We start from the raw sequence: 26,266 nt of genomic DNA, 5'->3' as shown, positions 1-26,266 counted from the left end.
AGATGCAGCACTGAGGCCTCTCCTGATAACAGGTGAGTAAACCGGAATTCGTAGTTCGGCTGATTTTAGAGGAATATTTGTACGTTCCAAAACTCCACACTTAGAAGAATTTCCAAGTTAAACTAGTCAATGTTAGTTAGCCTATGGAAGGAAATTCAAGTTACTGGTAAGTACAGTTAGAATTACTTTTCAGGGTCAGTACTGGGCTCAAAGATGCAGCTCTGAGGTCTCTTCTGATAACACGTGAGTAAATCGGAATTCGTAGTTTGGCTGATTTTACCTTGTCCCACTATATATGGAGCAATTTTCCTACACCATCCCCTCCCTTCACCACTGTCTAAACGTGCCCTATATCCGTTTTAATTTGGGAGATTAAGTCCCCTTGAATACTGAGGTTCCCTGGGGTCCAAATAGCCCACTAGGTACCTCCAGTAAGCGCCACAGAGCTGAGTTGCAGAGAGGTGTAAAAAGGGGCCTGGCCTGGGCCATCTCTCTGCAACGCAGAGCAGTGGCGCTTACTGAAAGGACCTGGTGGGCTAGTTAGCCCCCAGGGGCCCTCAGGATTGAAGGGGAATTTTTTTCCCAACTTAAAATGTGCCACAGGGTGTGTTTGCACACGTCACCTCAGGCCCCGTCCCCTCCCTTTGCCCCTGTGTAAACGCGCCCTGTGTCTGTTTTAAGTTGGGAGAATAAGTCCCCTTGAATCCTGAGGGTCCCTAGTGTCCAACTAGCCCACCAGGTACCTCCAGTAAGCGCCACAGAGCTGCATTTCAGAGAGGTGTAAAAAGGCGTGTGGCCTCTGAACAGCTCTCTGCAACACAGCTCATAGGCGCATACTGGAGGTACCTGGTGGGCAAGTTGGCCCCAGGGACCCTCAAGATTGAAGAGGAATTAATGGACATTGAGTGGAACTAGAATGTTTAGAATGTTACGTTTACAATGCTATGCACCGCTCTTTTAGATAGATAGATAGATAGATAGATAGATAGATAGATAGATAGATAGATAGATAGATAGATAGATAGATAGATAGATAGATAGATAGATAGATAGATAGATAGATAGATAGATATGTTCTAGGTTTAAATTAAATATTACCACAAAAAGCTCATATAGATGTATTTTTCTATATATACATTTGACTAGTTAGTTCCTATGGTTAATCGCGTTTCTGGTGAATTTCCAGTGCTTTTGGTAAAGACTGTCTGTATTTTGAGGTCAGTTCAATATGGCCGCTCGATTGGGACTCTGTGTAGTCCCTTCTTTATTTCCGCGTCCCCGGTTGCAGCCACGAGAATCCTTAATTGGAATATGCATATAGATGTATTTTTCTATATGTACACTTGACCTGTTATTCCCTGTGGTTGATCGCGATGTTGGTTAATTTCCAGTGCTTTTACTAAAGGCTGTTGGTATTCTGAGGTCAGTTCATTATGGCCGTCCTATTGGGACTCTGTGTAGTCCCCTCTTTATTTTCGCGTCCCCCGTTGAAGCCACGAGATTCTCGTGTTAACTGCACAAACACAGGTGTATGTTATTGTACACCATGTGACTGATACGCGGGGCGTTTAATAAGCGCACCAGACCGGGCGGGTCACTGCCGATTGAATCCGTCATGGGGACACCGCTCTGAAAAGGGGCTCTTCAGGTGAGTTTGCGCCACACTTTGGTTAATCTGCTATGTATCAACTTTTATCCATAGGGATGGGATACTATAGGTACTTCTGCATTTTGCGAGATCACCCCGTCTGGTATTCGGGGGACCTGTTTGTCATTTCCTTGGTTCTAAGGGGGGTTGGGTTTCAAACGCTCCGTCCCTTGGCATATGCCGAGTAACCGTTTCTAATCACTTGGTTCTAAGGGGGGTGGGCTCTGAACGCTACCGCCTCTTGTATCGTTTGAAAAGTAAGCACCTTGGCAGCAGCGTTTTACTAGCTTGCAGTGTGTCTCCCATGCACCCGTTTTTATTTTCTCCTTGGGTGTCGGGGTAAAAACGTTCCGGTATCCCTTAGCCCCTGGGTATGTTGGAAAACGTCACGAAACTCTTGGGGTCTGCACATGCTGGGATTGTGAGCCTTCACTTTACAGCAGGACCTTCAGGTTCCAGTAGATACGCCCTCATGTGATTTACGGCTTTGGATAAATGATGTGATTGTGTGGGGTTGTGATTTACAATGGATGTATATATAGTACTCCCCTTTCTTTAGCCCCTGGGTATGTTTAAAAATGTCACGAAACTCTTGGGGTCTGCACACGCTGGGATTGTGAGCCTTTTACTTTACAGCAGGACCTTTAGGTTCCAGTCGATACGCCCTCATGTGATTTACTGTTTTGGATAAATGATATTACTGTGTGGGGTCGTGATTTACAATGTATGTATATACAGTACTCCCCTTTCTTTTCATTTTTCATTACAGCAATTTTGGTGGCAGCTTATTATGGTCTGCGCATTTACTGTTCTTTGGATACCAGAAATTTTACACTAATTTTGTGAGTAATTTTATAATATTGATTCGAGTAGGAATCCCAATCGCCGCTTGTTATGTCCATATAGATAATATTGTCCTTTGTGACTAGCCTGTACAAAATGGCTCAACAGCAACCAGCTTTTTAATACTAAAATTTGACGTGTATTGATTGAAATCCTCTTTATCTTCTTTTGATTTAGTGGAACCGCTTGGACGAATTGTGTCTTTTAAGTATATACCCTTGACATGGCTAATATACAATATGGCTTACCAGCAACCAGCTTTCTAATACTAAATTCTTGACGTGCATTGATTGAAATCCTCTTTATCTTCTTTTGATTCAGTGGAACTTCTTGGACGAATTGTGTCTTTTAAATATATACCCTTGACGTGGCTAAAATATTATCCGGATATCGAAAGTTTGCCATAGGGTAAGGAGTTCTGGTGCCTTTTAAAACCTGTTAGGGCTTGACTTCTGGATCATTTCCCATATATTAATTAATCTTCTGTACTATTTTCAGCTTCTGTACTGTTTGGATCGAACGACTCCATTGACGTTATTTTTCGTCGCTTCAAGTTCTGACCAACACACTTGGTGAGAACGTCTTGTGTATAGTGTCAACTCTTGCCCTGTCCTCACTTGGGTTTTACTCAATGGCTATTTTTATCTGCTTCACCTTCTCTTGCTTTCCTCCTTTCTTTCTTCTTCTTACTCGGGTTTCATTCAATGGCTATTTTTATCTGCGTTACCTGAGGTAATTCTTTTTCATAACTTTTCACATTTGGTTCTGGTTACCAATGTCCTATATAAACCATTAAGTTGCATGACTTTTGTGTTTAGATATTTGGATCTAAATGCAAGATGTTTTCCAAGAAATATATATAGGATTATTATTGTGACCTTCTTTTTAGTTTGGCCATCTCGTCTCGTTCAAAGCACAACTGCAATGTATTTTTTAAACCTTGTTTGTTTATTGTAAATGTCATGTTGGTATGTGTTATTAATATTGGTGTACTTCTGTGTTGTTTTCAGCCCTGACGAAGCTCCCATGGTTGGGGAGCGAAACGCGTTGGCTGTCCTATAAATGAGAAAATAAAAGAATTTATTTATTGATACTACATGGTCCTGGCTACTTCATCCTTGGTGCTGCCTCTGTTCTGTTTCTTAAGTCTTTGTCTGGATTTCCAGTAGGACCAAAACCGCAGCAGGTCCTGGAGGTTATCAGCACAACACCAAATTGGATATTAGAGGGACATCGGAAAATAGAGGTGCTGTCTACAAGATCCGCTGTGGAACATTTTTCTTTGGACAAAAACTTTCATATGTCTGTTTATGAAGAGGAGCTCTACCTAACTGAATAAACGTATTGCTCGATGATCAAAGGAAAAATATATTGAAAAAAATCGAAATGGCATCAAGACGTGCACTTTCAAGATGAAGCAATCCACCTTTTGAAGCCTTCCGTTGTTCACAAAAACAAACAGGCGGTGCTGTTAAACTGAACTGAAACAAATAATAACTCAGGCCACTTATCAAAATCTAACCACAGTTTGACAGTTCCGCATTTAGCAATGCAACAGTTTCCAAACAAAAGTTCCTAAGAGATGCTTTAGCTATAGTAAGTGGGTCTGGCCCAACACAACACGTTTGTTGTTTTAAGACATTGGTAGTCAAGTCATTACTTCGAGTTTAATCACTGTTTGAGGAGAAAGATAGGCCTTCAATCACAGGAGAGTTTTGATGTGAGTGCAGAAATGGGATAGGGCACTTTAAGGGGCATATTTACTAGAAAGTGGCAAATCGTGTGGTTAAGCCAAGAAGGCTAACAACACGTTTCGTCACTTTGGAAACGCAGGGCTGCACCATATTTACTAGCATATGGTGCAGGCCTGCGTTTCCCCCTGCGCTGGTGCCAAATTAAGAAGCCTAGCGCCAATGCAGACACCTTTGCACCATAGTGCCAGGGTGCCTTTGTAGTAGGGAAGATTGTTTATGTGCAGGAAGGTCCCCCTTCCTGCACATAAACAATCTTTAAATGTTGTTTTTTCACTTCTATGTGTGCTGCTTAATGCAGCACACATAGAAGTTGCCAAACTGCATTTTCTTAAATGATTATTTGCAGGAAGGGACCCCTTCCTGCACATAAACAATAATAGGCAATTTGCTGTTTCTATGTGCGCTGCACAAGCCGGCCTACAAGGAAACAGCCAAAACGAGGAGAAATAAAGCATTTCTCCTCATTTCACCTGTTTAAGACCAGGTTTTCCTTGGTCTTAATTTTAGTGCTGCCTCTGATTTATGCTGCCCTTGTATATTGGAGGCAGTGTCAAAATCAATGGGTGTTGCGGTGGAACAAGCACTGCAAAACCCGTTGCCCTCCCCTTTCACGCTAAATACAGCATGAAAGGGGACCTTATTTACAAGGCAGCGTTAGGCCACATTAAGTGGCTTAACGCTGCCTTGTAAATAAGGTGAGACCCCTATCACCACAACAACCCTGAAAGTGACGTTGTGGTGGCATAAGGGGCTTGTAAATTATTCCCTTAATGTGTACGTATTACGTTGTCCATATTATCAAATGGCATTCTATCAGTTGAAATGGGGATGTAATGGTCGTTCTTTGCTTGAAAATATAGGGCAGCCGTGCAACACTGTATATGAGGCGCATATTTGGCAAAACCCACAGGCAACTGTTTGGAAGGTGGTGCACAAATGTGCCCTTAGAGTGATGCTGCCTCTTATTGCAGTCACATTCCTCCTCCTCCTCAGGGGGCATGTATGACTCCTTTCTAAAGGGAGGTTTGGGTGCCAATGCACTGGCAATGGCAGTGAGAAACAGGTCATCCTTTTCGTATATGGTAATGGGCAACATGCGTCTTTCCCGCATAAGGGAATCGTAAAGGCTCACCAGATGGTGCCAAATTAGGTCTCTGCCCTCTGTTAGCTAATTCAGACCATAGAATCTAAGGTTTCTGATACTGAGACAGGAACTCTTGCCTCAGAGTGAAACTAACTGACATGCACCTTGGGGAATGCTTAAAAATAGTGCTCTTCAGACTAGCCTTTAAATGAATTCATATAGACCAGAAGGTGCTGTTGAAGACGTTTGTGAGGACTCCACCAAACCCACTTGAGCTCTAACTTCCCCATTCCCTGACCTACCAGAAACTCTGTAGCTCATCATAGCATATAGAACTAACCAAAAGGAGCCATGCAAAGCTATGTAGACCTCTTAAGGAAATACATACTCTTGTTTAAATGATCCATTAAAGCTGATTCTCTCAGCCAATGTTTCCTAGACAGGTAACAGCAATGCACTTTTCTTCACTAACAGGAAATATTCGTAATGTGGAAACAGTATTTACATTGCATGCGATACATGGCATGCATTTACAACGCAGTTGTTACAATGACTGCATTGTTACATCACAAACATGGTGCTTCCAAAATGTAGATTTGAGTAATACCAGAGCATATGTAATGCAATTTACTTTTTTACATAACTGTCCCTTCAACACACCTTTAGGGCTACTAAGGGCTGTGTAAATGCAGTTTAAATTAAAAGTACGCACTTCACAGCTCAGTCTTTAACTCTTTACGCTACCACACAAAAAAACAAATCTTTGTCATCACAGAGTGTTTTGATCAATTAAAGCCAGAACCAGCTACCAAGCACCCTTTACACTTGCAGATTAAGCGATAGGCACATTTGCAGTTCACTCAGGCAAGCCGGCACCCTGGCACAAAAACTTTTCACAGCATAAGAGACTCAATTGATGAAACTTTAGCTGATAACGATCTAAATTAGCCATCCCAGGACTCCTTTCTTTATCGAAAATGAATGCAAAGGTTTTGGAATGCAGGCACAAGTGAAGCTGGGGAATGCACGACCCCCTTCGCAGGCCTCTACGGCCCCCCTGGGGATCATGCCCCACAGAAGACCTCTGGTGTAGAGGCTTAATTTTATGAGACATTTCTGTCAGAAAGTGCCATCTTTTTGCATGGTTGCCCCCACTTTGTGCTGAACTGCTGATGTGCTTTAACTGAGTGTGCCCTGGGTTCCTGCCAAAAAGGTAGCCAGCGCGTATGTTCTTTCCCTAAACTGCATTGAAAACAAAACCAAATTGACACTCTTTGGCCACAGGTCAGTTCCTTGTAAATGGTACCACTGGTACCAAGGGCACTGTGGCCAGGGAAGGCCTCTAAGGGCTGCAGCACTTATTGTGCCACCATTAGAGGCCCTGTACCTTTACACGCACACACTGCCTTTGCAGGCTGTGTGTTTTGGTGCAGAACAAGGTGAGAAGTCGACATGGCACACATCCCTGTGTGCCATGCCTACAACCCACTGCCCTGTCATAGGTCACCAACCCCTCTAGCTGGGTGCACTATACTAGTGGTGAGGGTACAGATGCATGAGCTCTTTACCCCTACAGTGTCTAAGCCAATTCTTAGACATTGTATGTGCAGTAATGCCATTAACGGTATATGGTACTGGGAGTTTGTCATTATGAACTCCAAAGCACTATAATGATAATGGCTTTACTGAAAACTGGGAAGTTTGGTATCAAACTTCTCTGCACATTAAACCCACACTGATGTCAGTGTGGGATTTAATGAAAAATTCACACAGAGGGCATCTTAGAGATGCCCCCTGAAAAACGACTGAACACTAGTGTCCAGGATGAGTGGCTGCTTACCAGCTGCCACCACCAGACATGTTTCTGGACCCCTGGGTCGAGAGACTGCTGCTCTCGGGGGACTGAAACAAATCACATCCTGGGATGAGGTGCCAAGCCGCCTCCCCCAGGTGGGCAGGGTCCACAAAGAGAAAGCTTCTAAGGCTTGCCCCCTTTGTGAGCGTCCCCAGGCCATTTGCTGCTTCCAGCAACTGGCCCCCACCGGTTCTGACCCCCGACTTTGGGCGGGACAATCAGCAGGAAAACCAAGTGAGGAAGGGAGGTGAGCCCACCTTTGCCAACCCCACCCCTCAGGTAGGGGATGCAAGGTGAGCACAACTCTCATTCCCCGCCATCTTGCAGATGGGGTGACCCAGCCAACCAGAGTGAGGCATATGCCCCCCTCCCACTGGAGGGTGGCATAATAGGGGGTGTACCCACCCCAAAGAAGGGACCCATTGGTCCCAATCTTTACCTACCTGCAACACCCCTAAATCTAGTATTTACGGGCACCCCTGAACCTTGCCTCCTCAGGCAAGAACCGACTAAAAAGAAAAGAAGAAGAAGGACCGAAGAAGCCGTGCTAAAGCTAAGAAGAGGAGGACGCCCACTGACTTGGCCCCAGCCCTACCAGCCTGTCCCCATCTCGAATCAGCAGAAGCGAAATCCCAGTGTGTCCTGCAGACAGCAGGCTCAAGAACCTAAAAGACCTGCCCTGCCTTCCACCCCAGAGAATTGGTCTCCCGTGAACACCTGATTTGTTCACCCACGGACTCTGGCTCTGTCCAAATCCGCAAGTCTGCACCACTCTGCACCCGATGCCCACAGCCCAAGTTCGAATGGCTCAACACCGTGAGGAGGTCTCCCTGGTAATCCTGACCTGAGATCTGGTGATCTCTGACCTGCCTTGACCCTCTCCAAGATGCCTGCAGACTCTTCCTGGAGAATCGGCCGACCACAACCGGAACTGGTAAGAAAGCCTGACTCCTAAAGACACCCCTGCACCCGAAGTCCCACTGCCTTGGGTGGTCCAACCGACGGTGTCCCAGCATCCCCAGGCATCCCAACTTACCTCTCCAACCAGTGGTCACCTCCAGAAGATCTTCGTCCCTGAGCTTGCAGTCTTTGCTGAAACCGGAGAATCTAAGCACAAAAAGGGGAAAGGAGGGCCTAAGGGGATGTTTAGAGACCTCTCACCGCTACAGCCCCTAAATAGACAATATAACAACAGAAAGTAGCAGTGGGTCAATGACTCGTTAACTCAAGTACGTATCTGGAACAAATGGTGCCTAACAGAAGAACTCAACTATGTGCAAGGAATACTAACTAAGTGTAAATATCTTTCCTGTGTAGAAAAATACCCATCAGTTGTCGATCCTAGGCGCCCTGTTCATCATTTGGGTTCCTTCACACCGGGAAGGTAAGTTTTCACCACTGTAGATGGCAAGAACTGGACAGTGGAAACCATTAGATGTTCTCATATATCAGGTTGTGGATAGACAACTGTAGAGCAGTGCATGTGAAAAGTGAGAAAAGTGAACTGTGACATAATCAGATAAAATTGGGTAGTAGAAAGGATAAACTACTTTATTAAACACCTTGGTACTCCCAAAATAATAAAATAAAATGCGTGCGATAATAGTGGCTTCACCAAATAACCACTAATCCCTATATACGGTCAACATGTTTCTGCAGACTGAATTTGGAGCCTAAAAGGTATCCAGCTGCTTTCTTCAGGACCATAATCGCGACTGCTCAATAAAAAGGTGAAAAAGGAAAAACTATCACCTGGGTATTTAGTAGTTCTTCATTCTCCTCGCTTCCGTGATATCCAAATGGTCAAAAAAGAGCGGTGGCACCCATCCAGAAACATACAAAGAGGCAACAACCGAAACAGCACAAAGTCAACTTGGTTACACAATGCATACATGACGTGCATAGGTGATTAGTTTAAAAAATACCAATCATGTGTCTCCAAAATGACACCCACACTTTCATAATCGTAAAGTGGCTACTCCCACTTACCAAATTTGAAGGAGAGAAACACTCCACCCCACCTGGCCACAGCTCAGGTAAATGGAACCCCGCACTGATGAGCATAAAGAAAAATATGTTGAAAAAACGGGTTACTATGACATGTCAGAGAATACTGACTTCATTACACCACCCAAAATGCAGCAAACACGTTTGGTAGCTTCGCCTCTGAGCACTACTGATTACAAAAGTGCAGGCGTTTACCTTTTGACAGAGCGCTAATATTTATTAGTGCGGCCTCACTTCATGCATTACTTATAAGTTTACTATCGCCGATATGCGAGTATTCAACAGCTATTAAAACTCGTTTTGCTTGATCAGACTTGCCTGTACCCACAGCCCGATAGCTTTCTGGGGCTTACTTCACCCGTTAACACTGTGTGGGGAATTAACCTTGCCCGTGTGCAAACGGAACAGCAGGGACAAGTCAACGCCGTCTCCTCATCGTGCTTCAACACCCTGCGTATGCTTCGCAAGATCTTCCGTTGGATCCCGACCGAGACCAGGAAGACTGTCACCCAGGCACTCGTCACCAGCCGACTGGTCTACGGAAACACCCTCTACGCCGGAACCACAGCCAATCTACAGAAAAGACTCCAGCGCATCCAGAACGCCTCCGCCCGACTCATCCTGGATGTCCCCCGACGCAGCCACATCTCCAGCCACCTGAGGAACCTGCACTGGCTCCCCGTCGACAAGAGGATCACGTTCCGGCTCCTCACCCACGCACACAAGTCTCTCCACGACCTGGGCCCCAAGTACCTCAACAACCGCCTGACCTTCTACACGCCCACCCGCCAGCTACGGTCCACCAGCCTCGCCCTCGCAGCCGTACCACGCATCCGAAGAGCCACCACCGGAGGAAGATCCTTCTCTTACCTGGCTGCCAAGACTTGGAACTCCCTCCCCATCCACCTTCGGCTGACCTAGGACCTTCTCGCCTTCAGGAAACAACTCAAGACCTGGCTGTTCGAGCAGTAGCATACCCCTCCCCCCAAGTGCCTTGAGACCCTCCCGGGTGAGTAGTGCGCTATACAAATGGCATGATTGATTGATTGATTGATTTGTTTCAACTATGCGCCCTAGCTTAAGACGAACACCCCCTAGTGCGCGATGGCTTACCTTCCGGTCGGTACTCCAGACGTCCTTCTGGGCTGTCTCGGGGAGGTGCCGACCAGAACAGAATTCAGATCTAAGAACTCTCTTCCCGTATTGGCCGGTCGCGTAAAACGCGTCATAGCCGTGCGCCCTCTTCACAGTTCATGGGAAATATAGTCCATGAGGTACTCATTCCAGCGGTCTGATTTTCAATATATACTGTCTCAACTAAAATGCCTTCCCTAGGTACAAATAAACATTGTAGCATTGATTTGTCAATTCGTAAATTTATAATCCATGGCAAACTACTTCGCGGAAAATGCTCTTCTATGTGTACAAACTCAATATTAGTGACTACCCTTTGTAAAAATAAACTATGCAGCATGGAATTGTACAGACGGACGTCTCTGTCATGCTTCATCAATTTACAAGCAAATAGTGCCTAGCTATGACCAATACATTGAACCAGTGCAGCATTTGTCCAATTGCCCCTGAAATGACTCAACCTTTTTGTGCCCCGCATTGCAAGGGTCGGGCAGCTACAATTTGGATTTCAATAAGCCAGATGCAATGGAGAATCCCATACACTCCGGGTGGGGATAAGGAAGCATGAATAATACACCCCCGTCAAATAGGTATACACTCAACTGAGCAAATCCTATGTCTATTTCTATAGCCAAAACGCCACAATCATATTATAGTATCTATCCACTATTCTTGGACCCATCTGAACTCGTGTCCTTCAATCATTTTTCTACAGATCGTGTGTTATCATAGTCCAGAGGAACCCAAAAGGGGATAATTCGGAGCCGAAAGATAGATGTCTGGGTGTCATAAGACACATCTCTTAGAGCGACATCCACGGAATGTCCTCGTTTAATCCAGCCTTATCAGAATTCAATTTGAAAACCCACTTCTGCTCAAGCCTGAACAGGAATTTCTTCACATCTGATACATGAGTTGGAATCATTGGCTGCTCAATTACAGTCCATTTAAGATCAGTAGGGCCATGACCTATTTCTAGAAAATGGTTCGTCATCTTGGTTGCTTGTCGCTGGCATCTGATTGAACTCTTATGCTCGAGATTCGAACCTTTATTTTTCTAGTGGTCACCCCCACCTACCTCATATTACAGGGACATGTACACCAGATTGGCACTGTTACAGTTCGTAAAACGTCGCTGTAACCACGGTCTATCAGTGCCAATATCAATGCTCGTTGTCTTTGAAGTTTGGGGACAGGCAGCACAATTCCCACAAGGATGGTGACCCCTAACTGCTGGCATGTCCCATAAAGTCCCTACAGGTCGTGGCATAGTCATTTTTGGTCTTGTATGGACCAATTGGTCCTTCAGGTTCTGACCCCTTTTCCAGGCAAACAGAGGAGGAGGTAATCTATCGGTCCCTGTATTGAGAATTGCCCAATGTTTTTTTCACAATTTGCTGAATTTTGTTGGATTGTGTAGAAAAAGTACTGACACAAGTCATCCGATCCTGTTTTTCTTTGGGAGGACTTATTTCCAGCAGACTCTCACGATTATTATTAGAGGCTCTCTTTTTTGATCTGCGAATCAGTTTTTTGGGATAGTTCTTAGCAACCAGGTTTGCCTCTAGACTCTTGGCATGTTTCTCAAATGTTGGTTTAGTCGAGCAGTTGCGCTGTATCCTTAAAAATTGCCCAAACGGTAAATTGTCCCGTAGGGCTTTAGGGTGGCAGCTTTGATAGCTCAACAGGGAGTTTCTAGCCATTGGCGTGCGGTACAGTTCTGATTGACGTCCAGAGTCCGTGGGTGAAATGAGTAGATCTAGAAAGGCTAGCTGCTGCTTACTACTTTCCACCGTGAAGCGTAAGAACCGGTTCCTATTATTCAGCCAGAGATGAAAGCTCTTAAGGTCATTCACTGAGCCTCACCACACCACCAGAACATCGTCTATATAATGTCTCCACACCCGCAGATTACTGCGGTATGGATTCGCTTCACTAAGGACATGTTCCTGTTCAAACTGGTGTACATACAGGTTAGCGAGACTAGGGGCAAAAACGCTGCCCATACTAGTCCCGCTAACCTGCAAATAAAAGGTGTCCTCAAACTGAAAAAAAAATTCAGTCTTCGCTATTGTTGCCAGTCATGATTAGATTGACTGGTGTGATGGAATTGAGCTCCCTTGTGGTTAAAAGCCTCTCTACCACTTCTAGAGTTTCTGTCTGTGGTATGGAAGTATAAACGGATTCCACGTCAAACGAGACGAGTAGATCCAAATCCTTGTCAAACTCAATCTCTGGTAAGATCCTAAGGACGTCCTTCATGTCCTTTTATAAAAGTAGGCATTTCTCTTACAATGGGTTTCAAAAAGAAATCGACAAAGGAAGACAGTGGCTCTAATAAAGAGCCGATTCCCGATATTATGGGACGGCCTGGTGGGGGCCGTTGTGCTTTGTGTACTTTCGGTAGTACATAAAAATATGGAACTACCGGATTCACTGCACACAGGCATTGTGCCTCCTTTCCTGTCAGCCATCCTTCTGACAAGGCCTCTTCCACAACAATAGTGATCACTATAGAGAGTCTCTCAGTAGGGTCTCCACTCAGTCTGCGATATGATTTAACATCATTCAGTTGCCGAAGGCATTCATCCCGGTAGGTGCCAGAGTCCATCAGGACTATGGCACCACCTTTGTCCGCTGGTTTGATTGTTAATGTCTCATTGTCTGTCAGACCTTTGAGAGCCTCTTGTTCTTTTCGAGAAAAATTTATGAAGGGTTTTTGGTGCTGTTGGAACAGGACCTTTAAGTCATGGTCCACTGCCTCCTCAAAAGCCGTAACCCTAGCGGGAAGGCCCACTGTAGTGGGATTGAATGTTGATGGTCTTTTAAGGCCTGTATTCACCTCTTCACACAGATGCTGAATATCTCCATTGTTCTTAGAGAAAAGAAAATGTAGCCGGACCTTTCTAAAAAATTTTCCCATTTCTATTTGCGTGAGAAAAGGGTCACCTTTGTTTGTGGCTACAAAACCAAGCCCTCTATTTAGGACCTGTTCTTCCAGGTCAGTCAGTACATGGGAGCTTAGATTGATTACAAGGCTAGTGTCACTGACGTCCCTGGTTGTTCCTGGGGGATCTTCTTGCCATTCCTCAGATCCATTGTCTTGGGTGGCATATTCCATTGGACATGCCCCTGTTGTTGGGCCCGTCTCCTGTCCCTCACCCTCCCATGACCAAACCCTAAAAAAGATTGTTGGTTATAATCAGGGTAGAATTGTTGGGGACCATATGGGCCCATGGGAGGTGGAAAAGATGGCGCCCCGGCACCCTACGGATTAGGTTGCCACCAAGTTAGGAATGGCATTTGACCAAAGTTTTGATTGAATCACCTTCGATTTCTCCTATTACCTCGCCCCCGTAGCTACTCTGACCACTGCCAGGATTTGACGAATCAGAGTCACTAGATTTGTCCTCCGAGCTCGAGGTACCACCCCTGCGACCATTGTTGTTATAAGGTGTGGGTACATATGTATCACTCGTGTACCGGTAGGTTTTCTCAAAAGTAAATTTGGCAAGGTCCTACTTGAACTTCTCTAACTTTGTAAAGAGGATTGAATCTTTAAATTCTTTGCTAGTCTTGTTGCCTTCGTCCTGATTCTTAGTGAAAGCCTTGCTGGAGATTGTTGTTTTTATTTGACCCTCAAGAATCTGGATCTCTATCAAAATTTTGTCCGCTGCTTTTTTCGCCGTCTTTATTATTAGAACGAGCCAATCTCGCGTACATTTCCAGGCGACTAAGGACCAGTCGCGCAAGAAATCCTTGTCGTCTAAGAAAAGACATGGTGCGTTCGTAACAATCAGGCCACTAGGGGCACAATTGCCACGCAGGTATTCGGCCATTGATATCCCATGCACACAAATCCGGGCATGAGTCTTTTTCATTGTCAAGATCTTAACGCAGCCCTCATCACCACTGATCTGAAGAGTGGGCATGAGATCTAAAATACATGGGTTTTCAGACAAAATGGATTGAATTTCGGCTTCGTCAAAGGCCAGCCCTAGATTGGTAGCCATGATGCAAAACCACACTGAACTGAATGCTACTTCTACAGATGGATCCAATATAGTCACAAAAACCCTTTCAATACTTATATGTCACACCGGGGGTTAAAACACTTTTTCACAAATAACGGCCCGCAGAGTGAGCTGCACAAGAACATAAGCACAAAAAGGGGAAAGGAGGGCCTAAGGGGATGTTCAGAGACCTCTCACCGCTACAGCCCCTAAATAGACAATATAACAACAGAAAGTAGCAGTGGGTCAATGACTCGTTAACTCAAGTACGTATCTGGAACAAATGGTGCCTAACAGAAGAACTCAACTATGTGCAAGGATTACTAACTAAGGGTAAATATCTTTCCTGTGTGGAAAAATACCCATCAGTTGTCGATCCTAGGCTCCCTGTTCATCATTTGGGTTCCTTCACACCGGGAAGGTAAGTTTTGACCACTGTAGATGGCAAGAACTGGACAGTGGAAACCATTAGATGTTCTCTTATATCAGGGTGTGGATAGACAACTGTAGAGCAGTGCATGTGAAAAGTGAGAAAAGTGAACTGTGACATAATCAGATAAAATTGGGTAGTAGAAAGGATAAACTACTTTATTAAACACCTTGGTACTCCCAAAATAATAAAATAAAATGCGTGCGATAATAGTGGCTTCACCAAATAACTCTAATCCCTATATACGGTCAACATGTTTCTTCAGACTGAATTTGGAGCCTAAAAGGTATCCTGCTGCTTTCTTCAGGACCATAATCGCGACTGCTCAATAAAAAGGTGAAAAAGGAAAAACTATCACCTGGGTATTTAGTAGTTCTTCATTCTCCTCGCTTCCGTGATATCCAAATGGTCACAAAAGAGCGGTGGCACCCATCCAGAAACATACAAAGAGACAACAACCGAAACAGCACAAAGTCAATTTGGTTACACAATGCATACATGACGTGCATAGGTGATTAGTTTAAAAAATATCAATCTTGTGTCTCCAAAATGACACCCACACTTTCATAATCGTAAAGTGGCTACTCTCACTTACCAAATTTGGAGGAGAGAAACACTCCACCCCACCTGGCCACAGCTCAGGTAAATGGAGCCCCGCACTGATGAGCATAAAGAAAAATATATTGAAAAAACGGGTTACTATGACATGTCAGAGAATACTGACTTCATTACACCACCCAAAATGCAGCAAACACGTTTGGTAGCTTCGCCTCTGTGCACTACTGATTACAAAAGTGCAGGCGTTTACCTTTTGACAGAGCACTAATATTTATTAGTGGGGCCTCACTTCATGCATTACTTATAAGTTTACTATCGCCGATATGCGGGTATTCAACAGCTATTAAAACTCGTTTTGCTTGATCAGACTTGCCTGTACCCACAGCCCGATAGCTTTCTGGGGCTTACTTCACCCGTTAACACTGTGTGGGGAATTAACCTTGCCCGTGTGCAAACGGAACAGCGTGCAACAGGGACAAAGTCAGTTAGTTTCAACTATGCGCCCTAGCTTAAGACGGACACACCACACAAGTAGTTTATCCTTTCTACTACCCAATTTTATCTGATTATGTCACAGTTCACTTTTCTCACTTTTCACATGCACTGCTCTACAGTTGTCTATCCACACCCTGATATATGAGAACATCTAATGGTTTCCACTGTCCTTTTCTTGCCATCTACAGTGGTCAAAACTTACCTTCCCGGTGTGAAGGGACCCAAATGATGAACAGGGCGCCTAGGATCGACAACTGATGGGTATTTTTCCACACAGGAAATATATTTACCCTTAGTTAGTAATCCTTGCACATAGTTGAGTTCTTCTGTTAGGCACCATTTGTTCCAGATACGTACTTGAGTTAACGAGTCATTGACCCACTGCTACTTTCTGTTGTTATGTTATTATGAAACCGGAGAATCCCCTTTGAAATCAACAGGACACCCAACGTCAAAACAGCACCCTACACCCAGCCGCCCCTGTGCAGCTGTACATCACATGCCAGGCTAACTTCTCACAAACATTAATATTTGTATACAAACACAATTGGTCTGAGTTCAGTCTTTGAGTGTGTGACATCATTTCTGATTGAATGTGTACAACAAATGCATAACACTACCCTCTGATAAAGCCTAACTGCTCGCCCACACTACCACAAAAAGAGAGTAAGGTGATATATACTTTTACCTCTGCTTACCTTTGTGGTTGCACTGGACTCTGTGCACGCTATACCTCATTTTGGTATGGTATATACAGAGCCAGCTTCCTACAATTTCTAAAATATAAAAATATTTAAAGTTTGTAGGGGTAGTACCACCGGGTAAGAATATATACTTTTACCTCTGCTTACCTTTGTGGTTGCACTGGACTCTGTGCACGCTATACCTCATTTTGGTATGGTATATACAGAGCTAGCTTCCTACAATTTCTAAAATATAAAAATATTTAAAGTTTGTAGGGGTAGTACCACTGGGTAAGAATAGAAAAACTATTGGTTCATGACAGCTCACCTGCAGGTCTCCTGACACATCATTAGGTTTATAAATCTCTCTCACCCTCATGACTCTCCCTCAAAATCCTTAAACTCATTTCCACTTTGTCAGGTCCTCTGAGCTTCCTGGTCAGAAACAGATAATTGATGCTCCTGCCCACACTCAAGTCCCCAGAGGCTTCTGCTCATTCTCCCCTGCTGTTTGAATCCTGTTCATCCTCCTGATATATCCCTGTTCACCCTCAGGCCCTTTAGAACTGCGCACTTTTACCAGAAAGCTCCAGGTATCATCCAGAATCCTGAGGATCATGTTCAACATGAGTTTCTATAAGCTGTCTGGATAGCCCCAGTTTCCATAGGACTATGCTCATCTTTGAGGCTCCCACTCACAGGCAGATCTCAGAAGCTCCTGCTCACACCCATGTCCTTCTGGCTCCTATTTAATCTCAGATTACCAGTAAGTGCCCTACTCACTTCAGGTCCCTGAGGCTCTAGCTCGCCCTTAGGCCAATAGGGTTACTGCCCACCACCAGTTCACTACGCATCCTGCTCATGTCCAGGACCCGGTATTCTGCTGCTCACCTTCAAGTCTAATAACACTCTTTCTCTCTCTTAAAACATATGCAAAGAGGGAAAAACAAGGAGAAATAAAATCATTTTTCCTTGTTATGCCTGCCTCAGTGAGGTGTTGGATGTTGGCATAAATCTCTCTCTACTGTTCTTTACAGATATGTATTTGCATCAAACCCCTTTGGTGTTTGCATGGGAGTACCTATGCGCCACCCATGAAATGCCCCAATGGCCCAATTTGGGATGTCATCAGTCATGTCACGAATGATGTCAATTAATATGTTATGTGTGATGTAATATGTGAGATAATAAGCAGTTCATGGTGGGGCGCAAGTAAGTAAGTGTAACTGGTGAGTTTTAATGTTTTTATTTTTATGTTTTTTATATTACCACAAGACCTAACTCTAACTTCACCTTGACCTTTGTTTTTTTTAGTGAATTTATGATGGTTTTTTAAATTCACAATGCTGGCTAAACCCATTGATCAGTGAGCCCCAGTGGACCACGATCCCAAATTTAAATGTTTTTGCAGTACCATGGTACTGTCACAAAAGAGCTATTCCAAGGTACAGTGTAAATGGACAAGCTTCATTTTTTGATGTTTACACAGTCCCACCATACTTTGCAGTCCCAAAGTAGGACCACATGGTAGGGCCATGCTGAGTCCCACAGGAGTACAGTGAGACATCAAGGAAAACCTACCAGGGTCCGCAGGAATACCCCGGGACCTTTAGTATGGCGTTGTTTTTTATTTTGCCCCCTGGCGTGTCTTCAGGGATCCCATCCCACAAGAGCCAAAGCTTCAGAGTACCCCTACATGCCCCCTTGTATGTTTGTTTCAAAACACCGGACATGGGAACTGAAGCCATGAGGCCTGAAATGGCGGTTGCAACATTTCTGTTTTATTTGAAGCTAGCCAATCAGCTCACTTGGTCCTACGGGAACAGCCCAGTGGAACTGAAAGGTCTTGGGGCATCAAAATGCTCAGTTTATTTATTTGCTGTACCGTGGCAGTTCTGCTGGACTCCAGCATGACCAACTGTCCAGATATTGCTATAACTTGAAGCTTAATTGCTCTAAAACGGCTGAACGGATTTCCACAAAATCACAAAAAGCGGGCTTTCTCATAAAGATCTATCTTTCTGACATATTTGGTGTAATTCTATTCAGCCACTTTTTCTGTATTGCTTCACAAAATTCCTATGGGATATCTATATCTATATTTATGAAACCCAGTGGCGGTCACCACATAGCCATAGAAAAAGCATTTTTTGGTTTGCTGATAACTTTGGTGCCATTTGTACTAATCTTCATGAAACTTATAAAAATTAAGTTCATTCACCTAAACTCCTTTCTGAAAGGTTTTGGTGTGATCCTTGTAGCGTGCGCAAGAAAAACAGGCCCCAAAACATGTTTCCTCATGTAATTTTCTGCAGGAAAATTGACCAGCAATACCGCAAATACAGTTGAACAGAATTACACCAAATTTGGCAGAAAGCTAGATCTTGTTCCAGAAAGCCTGCTTTTGTGATTTGGTGTAAATATGTTCAGTAGTTTTTAGACACTAAGGTAAAAAAATAATTGTATATTTCACACCATGGATCCACCACAGATACTTTGCAGTGGGTCCGCGAAACTTGTCACACTCCGATTGGCTAACCATGATCACTTGCGGTGGATTTTTAGATCTGCGAGGCCGGCCACAGGATCCCATTGGCTGGCCACAACCTGAAGAAAATGTTGCAGCTGCCATCTTAGGACTCAGAGACTCGGTTCCCAAGTCCTTAAAAACATTTTTTACATCACGTATAAGTAGGCATTGTGGGGGTAGCCAGGGGAAACCCCAAGTGGGTCAACATTTTCAATAATTTATTTTCAGCCTTTCAGGGTTCCACAGATTGATGACAACACCCAGCAAGGCTTCCTGCAAAATTTTGGTGGATCCACTGATGCACAGGGCTACAAAAAAATATATATATTAAAGGAAGAGGTTGGGCACCCATGGGAGAGTAGGTGCTAGGCCTGGCCACATGCCAGGCCCTGCACCCAACCCCATGCCGAGCATGGCAATGCACAACTTACTTTATGTTAACAAAAATTTGAAATTCACTGGAAAAATAAAAGTTAGAATTATGTTATAGTTCAGAATTATAATATCTTACTTTACATTAAAAAAACTTTCGATAGAAATTCACTGAAAAAAGTAACTATAACTCGTGCACTTAAGTAACACTAATTAACACGCCCACCATGCACTGCTCATTACCGCAAATATTATGTCTCCTGACATATTCTATGACATCATTGATAACATCATAACAACGTCTGAAATTACATCATTTATGACAATACGGTGCAAGGTGGGGGTGTGAGTTATAGCCATTTTGGGGAACAAGTTATGGTAACTTGAGATAATATAACAGGTGAATTTCAAAGGTTCTGTTATTTTAAAACATATGTTTTAACTGACATTTTAACCCTAACTATAATGTCCTTTTAAACGTTCGTTTGTCAGTGAATATGTGTATGAAAGTGCAGTAATTCTAGGACTATGTTGTTAAATGCTGTGAAATTACACTCCTACTTTTACGCCCGAGGTCTCTTTCGGGTTTTGGATTTAATATTCTGCTCACACTAAGGGGCATATTTACTAGGAAGTGACGGAGCATGACATTAGCCTAAAAGTGACATTCCTGTGGTGATAGGGGCTTGTAAATATGCCTGCCCCTAAGTAGGGTGGAAACTTTATGTTTCACATCTTTTGGTGCAGAACATATCGCATATGAGCTTTATAAAGTTAACAGTTTATCCTGCCGAAAAGTCAATGCAAAGATCTAGAGTACGGTGGAGCACGATCCCTTTTATTAAGGTGAAATATAAAATTGCCAGCCCCCGTCCAAGTGAACTTGAATAAGTTGATTAAACCCGATTTTGATTCTAACAAACATTATAGAAACATATTTTACGTTTTTTAAATTACCACTATTTTTCTTTCAGATATTTTGAAATCAAGGAAACTAACAGCCTTGTCAAAGTAGGAAGGGGTGTATTTTTCTGCTCAGTAAATGCATTCTACTTGGGAGGCAAGAGAAAAAAGAAACCGCTCCCTGTAATTAGTGACAAGTTCATCTCCTGCCAGGTGAACCGTGAAACCTTAGTGACCAGCACGTGGAGTAATGAGATGAAATGTTAAGAGGAAGATGAATGGTTGTGAGGCATAAATCACAGTGACAGCAGCAGCCTAGCACGTGGAACACAAAGGCCATGTTAGAAAAATCTGCCAAGCTGGCGACACTAGTGCCAGACGTGAACAGAAGTAAGTGCAATCCAAACCTTATACCGAAAGGGGTGAATTTTGCACCTTTGCTTTGCTTACAACTTTGTGTTGGAAAGGACAGAACATACTGCGGAATCTGAATCACTTGAATAACTGTAACGAATAAAATGTAATTTAGGCGAGCCAAGCTTTAAGCACTCCAATTTAGTTGATTGCATTTTTGAGAGCTAGTAGGAACATTCATTTTAAATGTTTTTTTATTACACAAACCTTGCGTGAAGGCAGCGAAGTAGAGTTCTCATCGGGGTCAGACAGGCCTACAAGGAAACCTGGCAGCGCCAGAATGGCTGGGCTGGAAAGAGTGTGGGCCAATATTTAGCCTGTTTGTGGGCCTGTTTTATGGTTTGGTGGGCTGTTTTTTCACTGTTACTTTCACTGATATTGCCACAAGCATTACCTGCAGCAAACAAAAATGCATGCAGTCTGCCATACCTTGCAAAATACCTCTACAGCTTGTCCTTACAAGTTTAAAACTGTCTTGATTTTCAGAATCTAGGCTACTTATTTATCTATGTAATTCCCTAATAGAGGCACTTTTATTTTGCTGCTTGGGACATGGATGTAATTTAGGGGTTGCCAGGGGTCGCAGCTGCAACCCTGGCTTGCCTCATGTGACCCCTGGTAAATTGCCTTTGTGGCCCCTGGCCTCAGAGGGGGCAAAATCAGTGCCAGGAGCACAGGGGCAGCTCGTCATTATAGACTCGGTTGGGGCTCTACTTCCTTTGTTTTCTCTCAGTTTTTTATTACCCTAAGGGGTATATTCACAAGAACGTGTGATAACTACCTCAAGAGTAGCGTAATACAACTTTCAACATCGCACCCTATTGTGGGAAAATAACCCTGTGTCAACGTGGAATTCACAACACGGCGGTAGCAGGCGATAGTCTGCCGAAACCGTGGACAATGTACGCGATACAACCACCTTGATGGAGACAAAAACACAAACCACAACACCAAAAAACCTGCGATGGGCCAAAGCGTGATGAGGAAACCAGCGATAAGCAGCGCCAGACCTGCAACACACACCTGGCAGGTGGAAAAAATCACCATAAAAATAGAAAAAACACCCAAACACAAACTGACCAACACCCAAGCACCATGGAGGCAGACGGAGCAGGCGCAGAGGACGAGCGCAACCCCACAAGCACCCCGGACGACCAGCCCGGGACCTCGGGGACAAGGAAGGGCAAGGACAAGAAGAAGAGGAAGACGAAGTTCAGTCCGCAGGCGAACAAGATCATAGTCACAGAGGTGATAGAACACCATCAACAACTGTTCGTCACCTCCAACGTGTCATTGGGAACCAAAAATGGAATCTGGCGGACATCGTGGACAAGGTAAATGCCGTCGGGGAGCACAGGAGGACAATGGATGAGGTCAAGAGGCGATGGAATGACATGAAGCGGCCGTCCAAGGAGAAACTCTCCGCCAACCAGAAGGCAGCAACGCAGACTGGAGATGGGGGATCAGTGCCACAGCTCGAACTGGATGACATGGAGGAGCTGGTGTCAACAGTCATCAGTGTGGAGACTGTGGCCGGAGTCGGGGAATCGGACACTGCTCAACAGGACACAACACAACCGCAACAGGTGACCACCAGGTACTGGGGGGACGGGTGGAGATGGGCACAATGGCAAACATGCGTAATCAAGCAGAACACAGTGCACACCCACAATGACTCTGGGTCCTTGCCTTCACATCGCAGGGGCACTATCAACACCTCCTGCAGAGCAGTCCCAACCACTCTTCACTGATGACGAGGAGGACAACTCCAGCATCGACACCCAAGCCATCCAAGACATCATTGACCTCATCCGTAACTCACCTCCAGGATCAGGGCAGCCCAGCCACATTGTGGAGACCCCACCCACTACCCAAAGCACCCAGCAGGAGGCAACCACAGCCCCGGCACTCCCCCAAGTCCCCGAGGAACAACACATGGCCTTCCAACGCCGTTTGCTGGAGTGCCAGAGGGAGACCGCAGAGCAGGTGCAGTTGGGCTTTGGCAACATGGCAACCAAACTAGACGCCATCCTTGGGTGTGTAGCTCCGCTCCATGGTCTCCAACGAGCCCTGACTGATATTGTTGGAGTCATGATGCGGAGAGAAGAACACCTGCCAGCTCAGAGTGGCTCCAGCGATAACAGCTGTGAGCTGCCACAGATGCGGAGGCTCATGAAGGACATGATGCGGATGAAGGCAGAAAGGATGGCAGCCACCGCTGCCCATCAGCGGAATGTAGCTGGGATTTACCATGCCCTGCAGGTCCTCATCATGGCATTGCTGCCACAAGGCATGGCGATGTTGAATGCTGCATCCCTCACACCATCCACATCGCCGCCCCCTGGTGTGTCAATGCCTCCCTGTGCGGCAGGCCTAACTACTCCGGCACCTGAGGTGTCAGTGCCACACAGTGCGCCCGACAAACCACCTCCGACACCTGAGGTGTCAGTGCCACACAGTGCAACCGACAAGCCACCTCCGGCACCTGAGGTGTCAGTGCCACACAGTGCCGTAGCCGGTAAAGCAACACCCACAGGTGGGGCAGGACACATATCCAGGGACGAGGATGTTGATGGGCTTGTGATCAGAAGGGCTCAGTAGCATTCATTTCCTCCACCTTGCCTGTTCCTGGTTGGTCCCGCACATGGCCTCATGACCTTGCACTGACCCGCGATTCACTTATATGCACTCTTCTTGGACAGCGACATGGGCCGCCACATCCTGTTTGATGACCAATGACACGGAGACCAGACTGCGGTCTGCACCCCTCCTCTTCCACAGTACTTGTCTTCCACGGATGGACTCTGGTTGGCCCTCCACGGGCCCATATAGTGTGGTGTATTTGGCAGTGCCCTGTACCGCTCCAGCTGCGGAAAAGCACTGGATGTGCAATAAACATCCAGTGACGCACTGCTGTGTTCTGTCTTTCATCATTCATGTATGTATGCGTGGATGAATGTAGGGACAGTGATTTCCCTTGCGTCAATGATGCTCGTCCTGTGGGATGCCAGTCAGAGGGTGCTACATAGCAATTTGTGTCACAGGTCCAGTGGACACCACAACAGGGACACACGCACCAGCCACTTTCTTGTCCGGACATGGACTGAACCACGCCTATTGCCCATGAGTCATTTTTGCAAATCCCTGTCCTGTTTTGGTGAACTGCAGGCCAGACCACTCCGCTCACGCTCCAGGGGGGGCTCATTGCTACCCATTGCAGGCGTACTCGCTGGTGGTGTGCAGGTCACTGGTCTAGTTGTCAGCATGTCACAGCCACACCCTGAGGGGTGGTTTGCACGTACACCACACCCACCCGGCACAGGCATCACAGGCCATGTGACCCCGCAAATATAAGGGGCCGATAACATCACATCCCTCTCTGCCGGCGGTGACTGGATGACGGACCCGAGGCCTTGAGGCCGGCACGAGCCTACCACCAAGTGGCGTTGACTGGGGTTGAACAGGGTTTGTGGCAGATGCTGCATTCCGGCCTGCACGGGCTCCCCGCCACGGGACGCTGACTGGGGTTGGACATGGTTTGTGGCAGACGCTGCATTGCGGCCTGCACAGGCACGGCTTAGGGTGCACTGAGTCATTGGCACCTTGAACTGCTGAGCGGGTGTGTAGCCTGCGATGATGGCCCGTCCCGGTGGTCCAGACAGCCCAGGATTTGTGTGCCTTGCTGGACTGCAGTGTAGGCCGTGCCAGTGGCCAGCATGGGCCAACCGCCACGTGGCTTCGCTTCCAGGATCACAGAGTTAGTGGCACCCATTGGGCTGAGTGGCTGTGCAGGCTGCGATGTTGCCGGGTGCCCTGGTTCGTCCCATGTCATGGTGTAATCAAATCCCAGCACCAGACGTGATACCTGGAGGCCAGTGCAGCGTGGATGCATGGTGGGGAGGGTGCCATGTCTGCAGGCCCCGGGATTGTGGCTTGCAGCGGCACGTGGTGGGACCCACAGTCTACACGCGGGTGGCGGAAGGTGAGCAGTGAGGCCCGGTGTGTATGGGGGGGCCATGCTCCGATGGGCAGCTGGAGGGAATGGAATGCCTCTGCCTGGGTGTGCATGGGCGGGCATGCTCCGATGGGTGGCAGGTTGGGCTGGGATGCCTCTGCCTGTGTGTGCATGGGTGGACATGCCCTGATGGGTGGTGGGAGGGGCTGGGATGCCTCTGCCTGGGTGTGCATGGGCGGGCGGGCGATGTTGTCTTGTGCCAGTGTGTGTAGTGTGCCAGTCATATCTTTGGACTCTGTTTCAGATGATGGCTCTGTCTCAGATGTGTGACCTGATGTACTGCTAGACCTACCGGCAAGTGGCTGGAGACACACCAGTGGCAGCAGGTGAGCAGTGTGGCCTGGGTGCGCAGGGTCGTCTCTCTCTCTCTCTCTTCCCCTCTCTTCTTCTCTCTCTCTCTCCCCCTCTCTTCTTCTCTCTATCTCCCCCACTCTTCTTCTTTCCCCCTCTCTTCTTCTCTCTCTCTCTCCCCCTCTCTTCTTCCCTGTCTCCCTGTCTCTCCCCTCTCTTCTTCCTCTCTCTCTCTCTCTCAACCCCGCTCTTCTTCTCTCTCGCACCTTCGCTCTCTGCCCTTTGCTGTGTGCAGGACACACCTTCTCATCATGTTTTTTGTCTTGCAGGCTGTGACCTACGGATTGTGTCGAGGGGAGCCGCTGTGTGTCTTCATTAAATTTCTGTGTTGCTTTCAATAAAGTTTCATCGTTTGCTTCGAAAGTGAATGTGTGATGCTCAGACGTGAGTCCCTTGCTCACTTTGCCACTGGATTCAAGCAAGCCTGACTGAAGACGGCTGTAATGCCAGAAACCGGTCCTAGGAAGCTTGAATCCGGTCCAGGGAAGGCATGGCTTGGCAGTTCGGGCTGGACTGTTCCCATTAGGCACAGGGTCAGACTGATTTGCATATGGCCATGTCTGAACTGGGGTGGCAAAGTGGGCTAAAGAACGGTGGTGGATTAAACCCAGATCTGTTGACTGGGTGTGAGTGTTTGATTGATTCAGATGCTCCGTCCATCACCACCCCCTTTTGTACTGCTTTGTTCGCCATAAGTTGGCAGGGTATGCTCAGACGTGAGTCCCTTGCTCACTTTGCCACTGGATTCAAGCAAGCCTGGCTGAAGACGGTTGTAATGCCAGAAACCGGTCCTAGGAAGCTTGAATCCGGTCCAGGGAAGGCATGGCTTGGCAGTTCGGGCTGGACTGTTCCCATGAGGCACAGGGTCAGATTGATTTGCATATGGCCATGTTTGAACTGGGGTGGCAGAGTGGGCTAAAGAACAGTGATGGATTAAACCCAGATTTGTTGACTGGGTGTGAGTGTTTGATTGGTTCAGATGCTCCTTCCATCACCACCCCCTTTTGTACTGCATTTCTGTGACAACACATGCATGTCACCAGTTGTGATTGTGCGACATCAGGCAGAATATTTCGTACATGTTCAGCAGTATCTGATGCGGCATGTCTTTGCCTGTGAGGGGCCCGGGGGGGGGGGGGGGTCCTGGGGGTGGTGGCGGTGGGTGTTGTGGCCCTCT

This window comes from Lissotriton helveticus, chromosome 6, assembly GCF_964261635.1.
Source record: "Lissotriton helveticus chromosome 6, aLisHel1.1, whole genome shotgun sequence".
Classification (NCBI taxonomy): domain Eukaryota; kingdom Metazoa; phylum Chordata; class Amphibia; order Caudata; family Salamandridae; genus Lissotriton; species Lissotriton helveticus.
The sequence above is the reverse complement of the archived record's forward strand: the minus strand, read 5'-3'. Positions refer to the sequence as shown.